The following is a 17,756-nucleotide window of genomic DNA, read 5'->3' as shown; positions in this document are numbered from 1 at the left end:
AAAGGATGACCTTACAACAAATGGCATTCAGACATCCATCTATATGCAATAAAATGGATCTCAACCTAACTTTCATGCCTTCCCCCAAAATTAACTCAAGATGGATCACAGATTTAAAACTATAAAACTTTCGGAAGAAAGTATTTGTTAATAATTCTTAGATACAAACCAAAAGCATGATCCCTAAAGGAAACGACTGATAAAGTAAACTTCATCAAAATTATATATCTTCGCCTGTGAAAGATACATTTAAGGGAGTGTACAATTAAAAGAGCCAGTCACAAATTATTTGGATCCTGAACTTCAAAACTCAACAGGAAGGTCTTCCTTTTGGCCAGAACTGCCATCTTCTAGTAATTAGTCAAAATGACCAACACAAAGAGAAGGAGGAGAAACACATGCTATATGTTCTCTAGGCCTTTTAGAAAATATAGAGTTGTTCCTTTGGCCACATACATACAAATCTACAAGAAAAGTGACATTGCAGACATTAAGAGAATGGGCACTGTTTGGAAAGGAATGTCCCACAAACGTTACTATGGAAAAACTGGAAGAGTCTCCAATGTTACCCAGCATGCTGTTGACATTATAGTAAAAAATGAATTAAGAGCAAGATCCTTGCCAAGAGAATTAATGTATGTATTAAGCATACTAAGCACTCTAAGAGTTGAGATAGCTTCTTGAAGCATGTGAAGAAAGAAGATCAGAAAAAGAAGAAAGTCGAAGAGAAAGGTACTTGGGTTCAACTGAAGTGCCAACCTGCTCCACTTGAGATGTACACTTTGGCAGAATCAATGGAAAGGAGTCTGAGCTGCTGGAACCTGTATCCTATGAGTTCATAGCATGACAGGTATAAAAAAGTAAAAGACCTTTGGAAAACAAAAACAAAAACAAAAACAAAAACAGAACAACAACAATAACCCTCAACAGAAAGAAAACAAACAACCTAGTTAAAAATTGGGCAAAACACTTGTACAGGCAATTTGCAGATGACAAATAAGGCCATGTAAGGATCTTCAACGCCATTAGTTATTAGGAAAATGCAAATTGAAACAATGATGTGATACTACTATACCTCATCACTTCAGTCATTTATCCATGATGTTGGTAACTTTACTTTCTATCTCAAAATAAATAAATAAACATTTAAAAAGAACACTAAGAAAGGGCTTTATGCTATATTTCTCCCCAAGCTCCTAAAATATATTAATAACATTTTCTAGGCAAGTTACCTTTTAGAATGTTATAATCTATACATAAAGTTCTTCTGTATTTCAAATTATTATTTCTTTCCAATCAAGGTGTTATTAAGCATTAAATAACATTTGAAAGACATACTTAAATATAAACTAATATGAAGGAAAACTAATTACTACACATGGTGTCCGGTTTCCCTGTCTCAAAAGAATTGTGTGTGAAGATGATACAGGAATTTGGTCAACCTGGGTCAAAATGGCATTGCCTCTGTCTAAGGGTGACTTAAAACATCACTCAGAATAGTAATTCAATGTGGCAACTTTTAAATGAAATCACTTCCTGTCTCCTTACCATTGCTACTTATTAGAACTCAATGAAATGTCTGGACTAAGTTCATGATGATGACACATACCAGATAGTAATGATTTTTGAATACAACAAAGGCAGTACTTTTTAAACCTATGACCTGGAAGTGAGAGACTTTAAATTCCATTAATGATTTCTTGAGACAGCAGCCAGCCCCACGGTGAGGTCCAGGGAAAACTGTGCATCTGTTTTTAATATATTATCTTAATGTTCCAACCATCTGCCCAAATAAAAACCAGGATCAGGAGGTATTAAAATAAGTGTCCTTTCAGAAAGGGAGATAATTAGGATGTGAAATTACTGAACCCTTTTCTAAAATTCAATAACTAGCAGAGTAAAATCTTTTCTTGTGCTATGGTTACAATTTGGCTTTCTTACTACTATTTCTGGGTAAAGGACCACTTTTCTGAAAGCTACTGGCATACACAGGAAAACACTAAACCCTTGAGCTATATTCCTAGATTTGGTGTATTGGGTTCAATTAGCCACAAGGCAACAAGCAATCTGCCATTTGCTATTGTCCTTGACACATCACCTGATCTGAGCAAAGTCAACAGCACATCAGATAAGACTTCTGTGGTATGGACATTGGTCTCATCTCTGCAGTCCAGAGTCTATATACAATGGCCTATGCTCCATTTTAGGATTATATTCTCATATTCCTGAAATCCCAAAACAGGCTGGGTTTGTTTTGTTTTCAAACCCCTTGTTTGAATATTCTGTTCTTGGAATGCATGGCTCTTCCTTCTAGGCTTGGTCTTTGGGACACAAAGATCCAGCTATTTTCTTCCATGCTTGCTAATGTTTTTAGCTGCCTCCGACTTTAGGACATAATATTATATTCCACAGACCTGACTCTAAGTGAACCCCTGGTTGGCTTACACATCCGAACAATATCTCTGGCAAACCTTGTAGGGCTCTAAAATTGCCTTCGCCCTCCAGCTTCATCAACCATGTCAAAATGAGATGTAAAAGGGAAAGAGAAAGGACGATCAGAAACCAGCTCCACATTTTTGCAAAGGAAGAGGTCAAATGTCTTAACATTTGTCTTCATACCCAATAGTTTATAAGGATATGGGATTAAAAGAAATACTGTGAAAAATTCTTATTCTTTCTGGACAGAGGTGCTTTCTATGCTCTGTTCAGAGCATATGACACACTGAACTCTGACCTCACATAAGTCATGTAGAAACTAATTTACCAGTTGACTTAGTCTAGTTCATAGTCCTGACACATCTATATCTTCTACATCTCATGCTATGAAAGAGGCTAACAATTTGCAGACTATAAGCTTACACATAGTCTATATCTGAAATTGTGCCACATATTAAATAAGTATTAACACCTGGCCCCAGTCCTCTAGATGTTAGTAAAAAAAATGAGAAGGCATACAACAAAAAAAATGAAGGCACAGTATAGAAAGAGGAATATAAACATATGTTCACAGAGAATGGTATGAAAACCCAAGAGAATGACTCAGGGGAGCAAAGAAAACATAGCAGGCTATGACACAGAACAGGGAGCCAAATCAGATAGAGAAATAGGTAAAAGACATTCCAATTCCAAATTCCTCATCCTATTAGATGCTTACAGTCAGTTGCGTGTACTTATGTTTTCAATGGGTTCTTTATCTAATATTCTTATTCAAGTCACTAATGGCCCTTTAGAATAGTATGAATAGAAATACTGTCAGGAAAAAAAAAAGAAAGAAAAGACAAAAAGAAAACACCATCTCTTCCTGAGGAAGAATATCAGCAGTGGCATAGTTCTGGGGTTCCTTCTAAACAGTATTGCCTGTTCCTTCGGGAAGCTTATTATGTATATATCAGTTTAAGTGCTAATGGATATTTAGAGCACACTCACTTTAGTGTTAGGCATGGTTTTAAACACTTGACATATACTGTATTTCATTGGTCTTAAGATGCACTTTTTTTGCACATTTGAACAAACCCTGAAATTGGGATAGGCCTTATACATGATGGTATATAATAATTTGATTGGCAGCCTTTTCTCTTTCTTATTGGTATGTAAAATACTGTTGCTGTTTTAAATCAATAACATCTTTGCAAGTATCTATACAATTCATGTAAAATTCCCATTTTACAGAGAAGTTAATACACTTGCCTGTCTTCACATAGCAAAACACGAGAGCCAATTTTCAAACCAGAAAGTATGGATTCCAGTTTTGTGCTCTCAGCCACTATCCACAGTATTTCTCCAAAAAAAAAAAAAAAAAAAAAAAAGCATACAGTAAGAGTAGTAAAACCAGACCTTCACTTCTCTATTAAGATCATCCTTACTGGAAAGAAACACAAAATTTCCTGTTTATGTTCATTTAAAACCTAAAGGGTAGTCATAGTAGTATGGCTAATAAAAAATGTTTTGTCACAAGATGATGAAGATGACCATTGAAGAAATAGAAACCTACAAGCAGTAATACAGACTCCAGCATTTTCTATATATGGAGGGATATTGTCCATATTTATTATCTGCAATTCTTATTACAAGTTATCAGGGGATAAGGCAGAAAAACACCTGGAAGGGATGTTGTAGAGAAGATGCCAACACTGAGTATGTGGTAAATCTGGAAGTTATTTAAGGTGGGTTTTGTCCACCTCAACACTACTGAGATTTTGGAAGAGATAATTCTTTGTTGAGGGAAATTGTTCTTTTTCTTATGGGATGTGGAACAGCATCTCTAGCTCTACCCAGCAGACACGACTAATCCTCCCCCAGTTGTGAAAAGCAAAAATGTCTCTAGATACTAAAAATGCCTGCTGGGAGGCAATATCACCTTTGGTTGAAAAACACCAATTTAAAAAAAATTTTTTTTCAATGTTTATTTTTGAGAGACAGACTGAGCATGAACAGGGAGGGGCAGAGAGAGAGGGGGAGACACAGAAATCTGAAACAGGGTCCAGGCCCTGAGCTGTTAGCACATAGAGCCTGATTTGGGGCTCACACTATGAACTGTGAGATCATGACCTGAGCCAGTCAGATGCTTAACTGACTGAGCCACCCAGGCACCCTGGAACCCACTTATTTTAGGTCTCTTTTTTCAACCTAATACATTCTGTTGCACAAAGAGGACAATCAATGTTATGACAATTATGATGGGAGTTAAGGATGAATGGAAGAAAAGGAAAGAGGGAATTTGGAACAAAAGGATTCTACAATATTTACTAATATTTATTGGTAGATAATTTCAGCTCTACATTGAAAGACTAGCTAATATACAATCCTTACCATAAACCAAACATTAAAAAATTCACCCCTTAATGCAAAGCTCTATTTAGTAATGCTTACATGTAACTTTAGAAAGCATTTAAATAAAGCGTCCAGCACAGGAGTGAAAAATAACTGCTCCCTTAGGAGTGCAATGGTTATAGATCTGATCCTTTAAGTACATTCTAGCTTTGCTTAAAAGAATTAATAAACAATTATATTGACAGACATATGCTCATTTCATTGGGATAAAATTATAATTGAATTGATAGGTAATGACCCTTTAAATCATAAGAATAAAGCTCAAGTGGATGCTTGCATGGACCTCAAGGCAGAATTTCTTTGCATTCATCATATTACTATTGATATGTTGTCATGCTGATATTAATACCTGCATGATGCTATATCAATAACGTATTAACAAAGTTTTCATACTTTCTGTCCTTATGAGGAATTTTTGAGAAAATATAATAGAAAAGAATAGCAATATAAAATAAATCTATTCTGAATGTATTCACCCATTCAATAAATACTTATGGAGCACCAACCCAGGATTTTTGATACAGTATTAAGCTTCTTCTTGAAATATATCCATAATAATAAAAACCTAAATCTGTATTTCAGCTATGCATAATTAATATGTTGTATTTTCACTTACATATTCCACCTATCTGTAAGTGAGGCTTTCTGAGCATTAGTAAAATATATAATTTAATATAAAACATATTAAAAGGTATCCCCCTCAAGATACGCCCTTGTTAGCTAAAATAAAAATGACTGTAATATATTATTTCAGACTTGTAAAATTACTTTCATCAACAATCTTTTTTTCTCTCTCTTGATGCTCATGACTACTCTGTGAGATTAAGCAGGTTCTTTTTGATGACTGGTTTTATTATTACTACTGTATCCACTGTAAAAATTGACAAATGAAATTTCAAAGAAAGTAAGTGACTTGGCTAAGAACACTGTACATCTAGTTAGTGAGGAAAAAAATTAAATTTTTTTATTCTAAGAATTATTTCCACCACACTATAATGATGTTTCATTTGTTTCCTTTGTGAGACATAAAATTCTTCTTGCATTCATGTTTAAAGAACGAGTTACTCTTAGATCAGCGCTTATCCAATGGAAGTAGAGGTCCAAATCACCTGAGTCCACTCATCTGGGAAATCCACTATCTACTCTTCTAGAAACACTGCCTTTAAGAAATAATAGATTACTATATAAATACTTAAAAATGAATCAGCGCATGATATCATATTCCCCACATTCAGAAAAACTCTTCAGAATGGAGGTGAATAGATGAAATGTAGTAGACAGGACTGAAATAGGAGGAAAATCTATTAAAAAATTAAAAAAAAAAAAGGAAGCAGGTAGTAAAACAAACTCCACTGACTGTTTAAATGCCTGCAGGCATCTCTGCCACTGGGACTGTATTGAAGACTGTATTTACACTCAGCCACTCATTCTGAATTAGAAACTCCATCTCCCTCCAGTTGCTTTTATTGTGATGCCAAACACATAACCAAATTTCCAAAAATTGATTTTCTTAGTGCTAACCCAATTTTAGCCTGAACTAAAGTGTGCATCAAAGTCAGTTTTAAAAAATGTAGTGTGTCCTCTGTTTCAAATCTTAAAAGTTCTTGGCCCAGACCACTTGGCAGTCCTGTAAATATGTTAGTAATTTTTCTTTCCATGCAAGAGGACACCATACAGTGATGGAAGGCTGGAATTACAAGCCCACTTAACATTTCATCAGCAGAAAGGAGGAAAGAAGGGACAAAAGTGGTCATTGTCTAAAAAAATAATAATGACATTTTACATTTACATGATGCTTTGAAGTGTTCTCAAGATACTTTCACATATATCACCTTATCTGATATAAACCTATAAGCCAGGCAGCAGGAGCCATAGCCTCATCTTGTGTAGGAGAAAATAAAAATCCAGCAATATTAAGTGCTACAGTCAAGGCCACTTGCCTAGAAACAGCACAGGAGCACAGATTATTTGACTCATAAACTATGAGATCTTTCTACATACTACACATAAAATACTTAAACACAACTCCCCATACTTTTCCTCTGCCTGCTTTATTATTTCTATCCTTTTCATGTTTACACAATGTCTACGCTCTCCCAAAATTCTGCCCTAGGCCCTCCGCTCTCCTTCCTCTACATTCTGTCCCTAAGTTATCTCATCCAAATATTTTTTTGAGATTAATGTCCTTATTACCAAAAGTATCCAAGGTTTTCCTTTAACTCCATCCATGTCCAACTATCTCCTTAAATACCATATAGGTATATCCAAGTATATGGGGGTAAAACTGAATTCACCATATACGCCAGTAAAACTGCTTCTTCACCTATATTCTCCTTCTCATGAAGAATGACATCACCATGAACTCAGATGCCCAAGGAGAAGGTCTAGAAGTCATCGTATATTCTTCCTACTTGCTCCTCACGTCCAAACACAAAGGCACGGCTCTGGCAAATTTAACCTCTGTCATATTGTCTAACGCCTTCTCCTATTCTCAGTCCTTACTGTCACTGCCTTCCTCATCCCTTTATTTTATCTTTCCTCCATTATAATAATATTCTCCTAACTGGTCTCTCTTTGGTTTCTCCAAGTTCTGTTACTTATAGCTGACAAAAAAAAAAATTTTTTTTCCTGAAAACAAATCTGGTCACATTGACCCCATGCCTCCATGAAGAACTTGCCAGTACTTTCAGGATCAAGGTCAATCATTAGTTTAGTTCACATGATCTTTCATAAGTTTTGCTTCTAGCCCCATCCAGCCACTATGCTGACTCATACTTCTACCCACCCATTCCTTGGTCATATGCAAACCTCACTCTAGTCATGCTGACTTATTAACAATTCCCCGACCTTATCATGTGGTTTCTGCCTTCCAAACTGTCTTGAATAATTCACTCTTTATCTACATTATTTTACATAGTTAATTCTTTTTTTTCTTTCCAGAACTCAGCTCATACATCACATTTCCCCAAAAACATTTCTCATCTATATCATCACAGTCTAACTTATGTGCACCCCCACTGTATTCCCACTTATCAAGAGTCATAAAATAGTCATATTAATCCATTTATTTATTCTAAAAAGTTTCACAATATGGTAAAAGTGACAAGCATGAAAAGTCATTGGCATTTTCTAGAAAACATATACTTTCTAATACTTACAACTTCTGTAAGATTTCTATACTCATTATACAACAACAACAACAACAACTTCCCATCACTCTCTTACCTCAATGTTGTTTTACAGCTGTACAACAGCTAAAGAGTGAACATTTTAAGCAATAGTTTCCCCCTTGGAATACTGACAGTGTTATCATCATTTTTTCTCTTCAGCAATGTTTAGGCAATGATTACAACCTATTATTGAATGTTCTATTTTATGAATAATATAAAAATTAGTAGAAAAGGTAGAAATTAAATTGTTGATACAAATAGAAACCACTGGTTCTACAAATGTAATAAAATTGCAAACAAGGAAAAAATCAGGAAATTTTTGGCCTCAGTTAAGCACCCACTAGAATTTAAGTAGTTGACAATGTATTACTGCAAATGAAAGAAAACAGCTTTCTGTGAATAACTGTTGAAAACAGATTATCTTAAAGAAGTATAGTTAGGGATTTTATAATTTTTTTTAGCTATGAGGAGTGATTTCCCTTATAACTTGTATGTATATTATATAAACTTCATGAATTTCTCTTCCATGGACCTGTCTGTGAATGCACTGTATTTGACCACATGGGACTATTTGTACTTGTGAAAAACTGTAAGCACCCTAGATATGCATCAGTAGATTGGGAACAAATTAACAGATGCCACAATCACTGAATAAAGTGTGATGCAGCCATTATGATGCAGGCTATGTAACCACCTGAAAACATAGTGATAATATAGTAGCAAATTGAATACATTAATTGCATGTCTGTTATTAATTCATGATACATAATAATATATCACTCTGGAAAATGGTCAGAAAGGCATATACCAAATTTACACAGTTGTGTAGTTTTAATAGTGGGGGTTATGGACAATTTCCCTCTCTACCCAAGCTTTTTACCATTATCATTTAGGAGGAGGTGATTTCTAGAGGCTCAGCATAGGGGAAAGAATAAACAACAATCATAAATAACACAGATGTAAATCCCCTGTCGTAAATCCTCTGTTGGGGAAAAAAAAAGTTAGCATATTTTCACTTGTAAAGGAAACAGATGCATATTAGCCAGAAGCATGTTTTTTTTTTTTACTGTCTATATTTGAAACTTAAATATGATGCAATGAGCTGTGGACAGATACCAAGCTGACAAGGAGTGAAATGTGCTGGATTGTTCTTTTGTCAATTTGTCTACATTGGGGGCAGCATCTCACAGAATCCCTAACTCCATATGGTTTCAGCTCAGAATTGGCTAAAAGTGAAGTTGCATAAGAGCTAAGAAGTGGAAATGAAACAATAGCCATTACACTCTGGGTATTAACACTGGTTGGAAGCAAGTTGCCATGGCTCATGTGGTTGGTTCCAGTGTGTTGTCTTTCCTCCTCAGCAGCCAGCTTCTCTCCTATTAGCCAAAGTAACAAATAGTGACCCCAAGCCTATCTATTGTCACCACTTAGATATGGACTCAGAAAAGTAATAGTCACAAAGAGTAAATAACTTCCCATAAACTTCTGCAGACAGAGAAGCAGTGTAGGTGATCTGATAAAAAGTGGTTGACAGAGCACTGGGTGGATCAGCTCGTTAAGCATCCATGAGTTCGAGCCCCGCATCAGGCTCTGTGCTGACAGTAGAGCCTGGAGCCTGTTTAAGATTCAGTGTCTCCCTCTCTCTCTGCCTTTCCTTTGCCTGTACTCTCTGTCTCTCTCTCTCAAAAATAAACATTAAAAAGTAAAAGTAAGTGTGGTTGAGGTCCAGCCAAAGCCAACATCAACTGCTGGCCATGTGAGAGGCCATCCTGAATGCTCAAATGACTGTAGCCTCATGAGAAAACATGAGCAAGAACCACCGTACTCAACCCACAAAGACAGATATTAATAACAAAAGTTTTAAGCCAATATATTTGAGAATGTCTAGCAATAACTTGAGTATTGACAAAAAGGAAGAAAATGCCTTAAACAGTGCAACATGGAGATGACAATGGTCATTCTTTCTTTCTTCTCAGAAGAAACTATAAATTGCCATAGGCCCAGAGGCCAAAGATTTAGAATTAAGTTTATTTTTAATTTAGTTTCTTGTAAGTGAGAATTAAAATACAAATCTGAACGCTATCCAAAGAACATTTCTTTTTAGATTATGAATCTTTGCCAACCGATATATATTTCTAAGACACTATTCACAGAGAAGTGTCGAGTGAAAAGGCAATACAAGGGACTTTTCTGCAATAATCCTTAAGGATTAAACTACTATTTAACCAACTTATTTTTCCAAACACCAAAAACCATGTAATCTTGGGCAATGATTAACATATATTTCTTGAATACAGTGAAAAGTAAAAAGTAAATTATTTTAATTTATGGATTGAGAATTATAAATTCTGAAAAACAATGTAAAGCTTGTCTTTCTTCTTTTTTCCCCAACTTTACTGAGGTATAATTGGATACAAATGCTGAACATAATTAATGTATAGTATTTGGTGAGTTTGGTTTTTTACATTTTCTGAGAGCAAAACTAATCTACGTTACACTTTTCAGAGAAAAAGTAAAGGTGACAGAATGGATGTTATACCACTGGTATTCTGTGTACAGTTACCAAAAAAAAAAAAAGATCTGTCTTTGACTGTGGTACAGAAATAGAGAAAGATAGAGAGAGGGATAGATGGCAGAGGGTAGCAGGCATAAATACAGCCTGAGAGATATTTATACTGTAAATAAAGGATATCCTTTGTATTTACATATTATGGCTAATGATTTGGTTAAATGGAAAAATCATGACCCACACCATGGAGCTGTGTGGTTTCAGTTTCAAAGACTCATTCCAGGACCGAATAGCAGTAGTTTTTGCTCTGCACTCCCATCTTATGGGGAAGACCAGAACCAATAACACCATCAAACCTAAAGAGTATTCTTAAAAGAAAGAGAGAGAGAGAGAGAGAGAGAGAGAGAGAGAGAGAGAGAGAGAGAAAGAGTGAGTGAGAGAGAGAGACATATTTTAAAGTTCAGGTTCTGTTGCAGTTTTCTGGTCCCATACAGATTAAAATCTTAAAATAGGTATGATTAAATTCTATAGGTCCTTATAGCCAGACTAAATCCTTTTCTAACGCTGAAGTAAGAAAAGGTGATTACATACTCTTCAAGACATTAACCTAAAAATTTTATTGACCTGGGGAGAGTGCCACCAAGACCTTTTCAAAACCTGTGTCAAAAGAAAGATTAAGAGCTTCTATGCTATTTCTTTAATAATATTTGGGGAAATTTCTCATTTATCCTTAAGAAATGGGGTTATACCTTTGCTACCATATGTCCTATAAGGAGACCAAACAGCAGATAAAAAGTGTTTGTTTCCCCCTCACCATCAGGCTAATTGTATATACATTAGTATGTTATGAGTCAGGGTGAAGTGACTTAGTATTATTTCCCTTTTTTTGCTAGCTCATCATTCCCAAACCAAAGAACACTAAGAATCATAGGTATTGATGCACTGATATCCTAAAGAAAACAATTCTGTATAAGTTCTAAAGTTGTATGAAATATGCAATTAGTAAAAAAAATATTTTCCTTCTATTTTTTCCTGTGGGAAAAAGAAGGGGCAATTTTTCTCTCAATCTTCAGGTTATTTCAAAACATTCAGTACTGAAAAGAATCTTGCCATTTGAGAAAATTGAAGTACAACTATACACCCCATAAAAAGATTTTTCAATGCAAAATAGCCTACTACATTGAAAGTAATGTGATGCTTCATAGCTGGCCCCCAAGTACTCCCTGTGTCATTGTTTGGTAGACTTTATTTACCAAGATGCTGGTTGAACTACTACATTTTACAGGAGATACAACGAAAGACCTTTACACACCGACCTTGACAACAACCCATCTCTTTCTTCTCCCTCACTTCCAATCTTACAGGTTAATAGTGTAATGCTAGATTTTTTTTTTTACCTGAAGTTAAAAGAAAAACTGTTTCGCAAAGGTTTCATCATTTGTCCACTTGTCACTAGCATGGTTCCGAGAAGCATATGACAGAAAATGGAAATGTTGTCTAGGAAATTTGGATGATTAAACAATGGGATGTTTTGCTGAAAGGCACTAGCATACCACCAAGGACTTCTAAAGTGTAAGTCCTCCTAACAATAGTCTCCATCAGAAAATTCATCCCTAGACTGAGAAAAGTTAGTTCTTGTTTGGATTAAGGACCCAGTGAAATATTTGAAACCATACAGTTAAGCCAACTTAATTGGGATTAGAAGTTTAAGGGGCAAAGAGGTCTGTGGGATTTCAACTATATTATACACTATATTCTAGCATATGATATTGTATTGTCTCTATCTATCTGTCCATGCATCCATTTACCTATCTACCTATCAACCTATCAATCTACTGATTCATCATCTATCTATCATCTAATGAAGCCAAATAAGGTAAAAAATAGGCCGGGAAAGTCCCCCTTCATGAGAGGAGACAACTGTATCCACAGAAGGCCATGTGGCCAGCAAGTTGGGGCCCTGGGAAAAGGAGGCAAGAACAAGGCCAATTACACTTCTAGGCCTTGTGCTGAAGAGCCCAAAGGAGTCTTCTAAGCTCATTAGAGTCAGACACCCTGCGCATACGTGGGGCAAAGCAAATAACACAGAGGGGGCCGTTCCTGAAATATGCTCACATGCTTGCAGCACCTAATGTAGCAGAGGGACTGGTCAGTCTGCAAGGATTCCAAGTACCTAACTTGAACTAACACAACTAACAAAGGACAGCTTATGCATTTTATTTCCCATTAGCTTAGACAGCAGCAGTCCCATGTCCCAAGTAAACTAGATCACCAAAGGTCTTAAGTTAGAGAAAAGTTTGTGCCATTTCAGTACATTAAGGCAAAGCTTGTTTGATATGAAAATAAACACACACAAACCAACAAAACCTTCTGTCAGCCTGATTGGAGAAAATCAAGAGTGGAAGTAAAAGTAAAAAAAGAAAACATTTTCAAAACAGACAAGCATCTCAACATCCTAACTGCCTGTGCTCAAAGAAACAAGCTTCATCCCTCACACAGACCCCGAGGTATCTCCAAGTCAAGTACCTTTGGCTCCCTGTCCCATCATCTATAATTTTTCTTTATTTTTCACCCACTCTTTCTTTCTCTTTCTTCTGTCTTAATGACAGGTCTCAGAATCACAGCGATGCATCTCACCAAGCAGCACCTGGTCCCTCCAGAGCATATGAGATGATCTCCATGTTAAAGTGACAGCCCACTTCTTTCCACATTCTGATGCCTTGACTTCTTAATTGTGTAGCAAAGGCCTTCTTCTCCCACTCTAGGCAATTTGAAGGCAAGAACCACCTTTCCTTCAACTTCGTTCCGACCACCTACCATCTAACCAGAACTACAGTAAGCGGTAACCAAAAGTATGTTGGCTTTTTAAATAAAACTCAGGAAAAAAAAATCTTCTTGAGAATAAAAAAACCATTCTAGCTCAATTTATACAGTGAAATAAAACTTTACAAGTTGCTTTATTATTTACGTTGTAAATTGGAATAAACATCTAAGGTGCGTGCATGAGCATGAGTTTCTCCTTCCAAATGAACTCAAGACAGCCTTTTCATCCTTTACGTTTTGCAAAGGCTGAGTGCTGATGGGCTGGCTTATCAGGTCTTCCAGTTAAAAATTACTTCAGAAAAAAAAAAATCATATACCCGTTTATGTGTGTGTACTGCTGAAGACATAAAAATTCCACATCTTCGACACCATACCTTAATAAAAAAACTTCGCAACACATCAATATCAATTCCATTCATTTTTAACAACCACTTTGGAAACTTTGGTGATTTTAAAACCATAGCTAATGACATAAAATGGCATCTAGCCCTTCACCATTTATGAGAATCTTGCCCTTGAATTCTAAAGAGTTAATACCAGCTAAGTCTAGTCTCCTGAGCAGCTGATGACTCAGGAAAACCATCTATTTTATCTTCAGGAGTTCTCATTACTTTGGATCACTTATGTAATCTTATTCCAAAATTAGTCATTTCCATCTAAACCATAAAGCACATGCATACGTGCATACACGCGCATGCATAGACACCCCCCCCCCACAGAAATAGGAGCTATTCTAAAATAAGACAGCTGAGATTCCTTCAAATTCACATGAATTACTCGGCTATAGTGCAAGCCTCCATCTTTAAAACCATGTAAATTATCTCAATAAACCAAAAAGAAAGGACAAAAGTTATGATTTTCTCTCCAATAAAATGTGAACTGTATGTAACTCTTCATTTAGAGCCATGCTCACCATGAGCAACTTTCCTGAGTCAGAGCCTAAAGAAATAGCACAGAGAGCACATCAGCTCTCACCACAGAGCCACGACTCCCAAGCCCTGCAAACACCCTACTTAGCGCACAGTGTGCCATTTGGGAAATTTCTACCAAACCCATTTCATCACTTCCACAATTAGGTCAAGGAAGGTAAAAGAGCAGCCGTGCCTTTAAACAAATAGTTCAGCTTAGAAACAAATAGTTTTAAAGCCTCAGATTTTGAGTTTTCTTTTTAAAGAAACTTTTGAAGACCTGACCTCTTTTGAAGTTTTCATTATCAAATAAATAATGGTAACTTCTCTTTATTATGCACTTTCAGGCTGACAGAGGGTTCTCTGGATACATCCCCCCCCCTCATTTTATTGACTTTGTGGGCTGTGCCCACACCCAGCAGGTACTGGAATCTCTTCATTTACAGTGAGGCATCTGCACCTCAGGTATTTTAGTTGATTTGTCAAAATCCGCCCTAGAATGGGTGTTCAAATCAGGACTGGAAATGGATATCTGTATCCAATCCGGGGCTTGGTAGAGCCCCCTCTTTCTATATAAACAAGTATATGTTTACTTACTTCAGCTATTAAATGGTGTTTGGAAATCAGGCCTTCCCAGCACTAACTATGCCTTCATTGCCCACAGTTATTCATATTCGTCCCTAAGCACCTAATTTACTTTACAGAGTGGCTTGAGCCCAAGGGAGAGTCTGGGTCACTGATGTTTGGGGTAACTGTACACTCCCTAGCTGTTGGTTTAATGTTTCCTATTTTATGACTCCAGGCACAGTCCCATACCTCGGCTGGATTGCATTGTCCTGAAAAATGTTTATATGTATCCAGGGACTCCAGTAATGGGCCCATAAAAAATTCAATAAAGAAATGTTTTAATCAAAATACTCTGTCTGACATCACAGAGTCACCAGAATTCTCATTTAAAATTGGAGCGCATCGTTGAAAAACATTGATTGCTGTTGTAACCTCACTGGTTTCTAAATGCATTCTCTTCATGCTCTGCTGTTGATGGAACTGGCTACTGATGTGTATCCTTAGAAGAACCTTTTTGTATAATGAATAAAGAATCTCAAAATATATGAAAAGGGCCTACCGTCTCTCCCAGCAATGGTGCCAGAGAGAGAAAGGGCAGCTGTCCCACTTCTTTTTGTTGGGTATAATGATCCTGTGAACACCATAAAAGAATAATATATCTTTAAGAGGAAAGAAATGTCTTTTTATTCCCCTTGAGCAACTACACGTGCAAGTTTCTTAAAGGATCATTTCTGTGCAAGCTGTAGGTCCTTTGCCAAGGTGAATAAAATCCCCACAAAAATCCCGCAAGGAGAGATGTTCCTGATGCTTCCCTTGGGCATGTGCTGAGCTAGCCAAAGTATGCACTCATGCTATAGATCACTTTGGCACTATTAAAGAATTGCAGGGCATCACATGGTCTTGTAGGAATTAATCACTGCTTAACAGTATGTGCTCCTGTGTTTATGAAGTCATTTGGAATATCTGCATGTAACCAGTGGCTCGCTGAATGGAGTATCTGCAGGTAATGAACCATGGCATTGTGTTATGGTCGAGCCGGAGAATGTTCCAAGTGGCAATTAATATGCTAACAGTGCAATGTATTTATTTTAGGGAAACTTGAAATCATAATTTAAAACTTTTTAATAATCCAAAGAGAGATCCTATTTATATCATACCAAAAGGTCTTCACAAAGGATTTCAAGGTGGGACAGGACGAAATCAGAGATAAATACCCTCTACCATTTTATAGCAAGTGACTCTTTAAAGACACAGCTTATATAGCCTTATGCCTGTATTTTACTTCAGGGACCCCTTGAAAACATTAACTAAAGAGTATAGAGTAAATTTCAGTTTCTAAGTATTTGCCATCAATAAAAGAGAACTGTAAGTTATCGTCTTAGCAGACCATCTTTAGCAAGATGTAACCGCCCTAAAGAAACTTTGGCAAAAAAGGAAAGGAAATGAAATGAAATGAAGTGAAAAGAAAAGAAAAAAGAGAAGTGGAGATAAATAACTTCATACTTTACATAAGTATGTAGGAGCTGTTTAGTGGTTAAGGGATCCAGTGAGTATGAAGACCAAGTGAGGAAGTCCCTTTCCGGATTTATCAAACATTATAGCGTTTGTCACTTATAAATATTTATCTTGCTGGTGTGATTCAGATGATATACTCAAGCATCAATTAGCTTCCAATAAAAGACAAGATGTAGAAATGTGAGGATTTATGTAAGGCTGTCAAGCTGTGTGCTGCTAATTCATTGCTAGTTCAAGTTGTTTACCATTATTGTACCTCATTTTTCAAGTGCTGAAGAAGGTTTTAAATAGATGCTTTTGGAATTTATATGTAACAAGTACCCTAGAATGAGTATACCTCACTTTTACTAGAATTCTGGTATAAGCACTAATCAAATTGTTAAGACTTTTATATAGCTGAGGCAATGATCCTATTTCATGTCTTAAATTTGTACCAAGAAAGGTGAAAAACAGGAAATAAATAATTAATTCGTGTTCCTTTCTCCACTCTGAGACTTCTACGAATTTCCACATTTCCAAATAATTAGGATACAATCTCATATGTCCTATTTGATTAGCAATTGAAATCATCCCCTTCAAAATACGCAGGATTCTTTTTTCTCCTTTTCAGTCAAAATTTTATCATGCTACATAAAAGAAATAATTTCAACATCACCAGTGATGACAAAGATATGCTCCAGGTAGCTATCAAATGTTCCTAATTCAGGATTTTAGTTTTTAGTTGGTGAACCTCCCAAGCAAGTCTCTCAGTCCCAAAATATTAGAATCCAAAAGTATCCATTCATACTTTTATTTACTATTATACCATCATCTTGGTATGTGCTGGTCATATCATAATACAAAGGTCTGAGGCTAATGCAGGGAAAGGCAAATAAGAAGGCTGCACTCAACACTGCCACATTGTTTTGTTAGAAAAATAAGTGTCTAGTTGGAATCAGAATTATACCCCTCCTTAATAAGCTAGAAGAAGGAAGAGAGGGGATGTCTTTTAGGCAGTGAATGCTCAGGTCCATGACAAGCTGAGAAAGGTGTGAGTTGACTTATCCAGGCCCTCTTGTGACCTTTACACCCACAAGATGTAGGATCCTTTAAAAATGACTACATATCCATTAAATCAAAGACAAGAATACCTCATCTCTATCACTCCCCTGGACTCAAACCATATTTTGCTTCTCATTCCATTTGTATCTCCCAATGCTGTCTTTGCTATCCAGAGGTGGCCAATCAGTCAACCCTAAAACTTCTTCTTTGGAAAAAAATTCAGGTGGGAAATGATTTCCCTGTGCTATGGAGATCTACCTCTTGCCAAGAACTTTTGCTGTAAATCAAGGAAGCAACTTCCCATGTGATCATTTCATGCTTCAGCTCTACCAAATTTTCTGTGCTCTTTGAACCCTAATTTGGAATTGAAATTCCCCTTTGTTGTATCACGGA

The 17,756-nt window shown here is 36.3% G+C and overlaps 1 pseudogene; it reads left to right on the top strand.

Annotated features, from left to right (window-relative positions):
- Positions 1 to 366: 366 nt before the first annotated feature.
- LOC115277098 lies at positions 367 to 847 on the top strand (annotated as a pseudogene).
- Positions 848 to 17,756: the final 16,909 nt, after the last annotated feature.

Source organism: Suricata suricatta, chromosome 13, assembly GCF_006229205.1.
Source record: "Suricata suricatta isolate VVHF042 chromosome 13, meerkat_22Aug2017_6uvM2_HiC, whole genome shotgun sequence".
NCBI lineage: Eukaryota > Metazoa > Chordata > Mammalia > Carnivora > Herpestidae > Suricata > Suricata suricatta.
This window is presented reverse-complemented; position numbering and strand designations above follow the sequence as displayed.